Source organism: Populus nigra, chromosome 2 (assembly GCF_951802175.1).
Source record: "Populus nigra chromosome 2, ddPopNigr1.1, whole genome shotgun sequence".
NCBI classification, from domain to species: Eukaryota; Viridiplantae; Streptophyta; class Magnoliopsida; order Malpighiales; family Salicaceae; genus Populus; species Populus nigra.
In genome coordinates this window covers 12,873,232-12,875,731 of record NC_084853.1, presented here as the reverse complement: position 1 = coordinate 12,875,731, position 2,500 = coordinate 12,873,232, and positions in this window count along the sequence as shown.

The window sequence follows — 2,500 nt, the reverse complement described above, 5'->3', positions numbered from 1 at the left end:
GGGGGGGAAATCGGCAGCGCAGATTTGTGCAGCTGCAGGTTCGTCGGGGAAATCGGCAGCGCAGATTTTTCGATGAACATGGGCTGGAAGATGGACTGTCCAGGCCAGGCAGGGAAATTCGTCAAGGGGACACGCTGACGAAAGTAGGCTCGTCGGTGAAAATCGGCAGCGCAGATTTTTCGACGAACAGGGGCTGGATGCTGGACCGGCCGGGCCAGGCAGGAAAATTCGTCAGGGGGGCACGCTGACGAAAAGAGGGGCTGCCGCGTGGAAAATCGGCAGCGCAGATTTTTCGACGAACATTCGTCAGGGGGGCACGCTGACGAAAAGAGGGGCTGCCGCGTGGAAAATCGGCAGCGCAGATTTTTCGACGAACAGGGGCTGGATGCTGGACCGGCCGGGCCAGGCAGGAAAATTCGTCAGGGGGGCACGCTGACGAAAAGAGGGGCTGCCGCGTGGAAAATCGGCAGCGCAGATTTTTCGACGAACATTCGTCAGGGGGGCACGCTGAGGAAAACAGGGGCTGCCGCGTGGAAAATCGGCAGCGCAGATTTTTCGACGAACATTCGTCAGGGGGGCACGCTGAGGAAAACAGGGGCTGCCGCGTGGAAAATCGGCAGCGCAGATTTTTCGACGAACAGGGGCTGGATGCTGGACCGGCCGGGCCAGGCAGGAAAATTCGTCAGGGGGGCACGCTGACGAAAAGAGGGGCTGCCGCGTGGAAAATCGGCAGCGCAGATTTTTCGACGAACAGGGGCTGGATGCTGGACCGGCCGGGCCAGGCAGGAAAATTCGTCAGGGGGGCACGCTGACGAAAAGAGGGGCTGCCGCGTGGAAAATCGGCAGCGCAGATTTTTCGACGAACAGGGGCTGGACTGGCCGGGCCAGGCAGGAAAATTCGTCAGGGGGGCACGCTGACGAAAACAGGGGCTGCCGCGTGGAAAATCGGCAGCGCAGATTTTTCGACGAACAGGGGCTGGACTGGCCGGGCCAGGCAGGAAAATTCGTCAGGGGGGCACGCTGACGAAAGTAGGCTCGTCGTGGAAAATCAGCAGCGCAGATTTTTCGACGAACAGGGGCTGGACGCTGGACTGGGCCAGGCAGGAAAATTCGTCAGGGGGGCACGCTGACGAAAACAGGGGCTGCCGCGTGGAATGGCAGCCTACACGCAGATGCGAATTCGGCAGCGCACGATGGCTTGAGCAGGTCATGGGTTCGACTTGGCGCGATCTGAAACCTGGACGAGGGACTGTCGACGCTGGACGAGCCAGCGCGGTGGCCTGTCGTGCCCCGTTCAGGGGGGGCCTGCCGCGGAGACAGCCCTCGCGGGCTCGACAGCGCAGGCCAGCGTCCCCGACGTCGCTGGCCGCGGCAGGCGAGCTGCCGGGGTTCCCGCATTCCTACAAGAAAACGTCGTGCTTTCCACATGAAACCAATCCAGTAAAATCAGCCATATTTTTATGAGGCTGCCCACTGAATTTGGGGTCATTCCGGGCCGGTTCCTAGTTTTGCGGATTTACTCGATTTCTAATGGTAGGAAAATTAAAACAAATACTTCCCGACCTCGAAAAATTCTGGGAAAATTAATGAAGGTGGATTGGATTTTTGCCAACCTCTCTGCAAAATTTCAGCTCAAAATACCAAGAAATGAATTTTTTAGAGGGGGGGTGACAGCTGGGACCTAGTAGTGTCTCCCCCTGCCAGAGCTGCAATGACACTTATTGCTCTTTAGGGAGCCACCAGGCCGGCGCCCCTCAAAGACCACACGCGCGCGCGCGCCCGCCCGCGCTGGGCGCTGGGGCGCTGGGGCCTGAGGGCCTGGGGCCCTTGGGGGCCCTTGGGCGCTTGGGCGCGCGCGCGCGGCCCCCGCAGCCATGCCGCGCCGCGCGACGCGCGGACAGCCCCTGCTGGCTTGCTCTCTCGCCCGCGGGGGGGCTGCCTTCGGGCCCTGGCCCCCCGCGTTCTGGCCTGCCCCCTGCGGGGGAGAGGCTAGGCGCTGCAGGGGCCAGCCCGACGTCGCTGGCCGCGGCAGGCGACAGCCCCTGCTGGCTTGCTCTCTCGCCCGCGGGGGGGCTGCCTTCGGGCCCTGGCCCCCCGCGTTCTGGCCTGCCCCCCGCGTGGGAGAGGCTAGGCGCTGCAGGGGCCAGCCCGACGTCGCTGGCCGCGGCAGGCGACAGCCCCTGCTGGCTTGCTCTCTCGCCCGCGGGGGGCTGCCTTCGGGCCCTGGCCCCCCGCGTTCTGGCCTGCCCCCCGCGTGGGAGAGGCTAGGCGCTGCAGGGGCCAGCCCGACGTCGCTGGCCGCGGCAGGCGAGCCGCCGGGGTTCCCGCATTCCTACAACAAAACGTCGTGCTTTCCACATGAAATCAATCCAGTAAAATCAGCCATATTTTTATGAGGCTGCCCACTGAATTTGGGGTCATTCCGGGCCGGTTCCTATTTTTTCCGATTTCCTCGATTTTTAATGGTAGGAAAATAAAAAAAAATACTTCCCGACCTCGA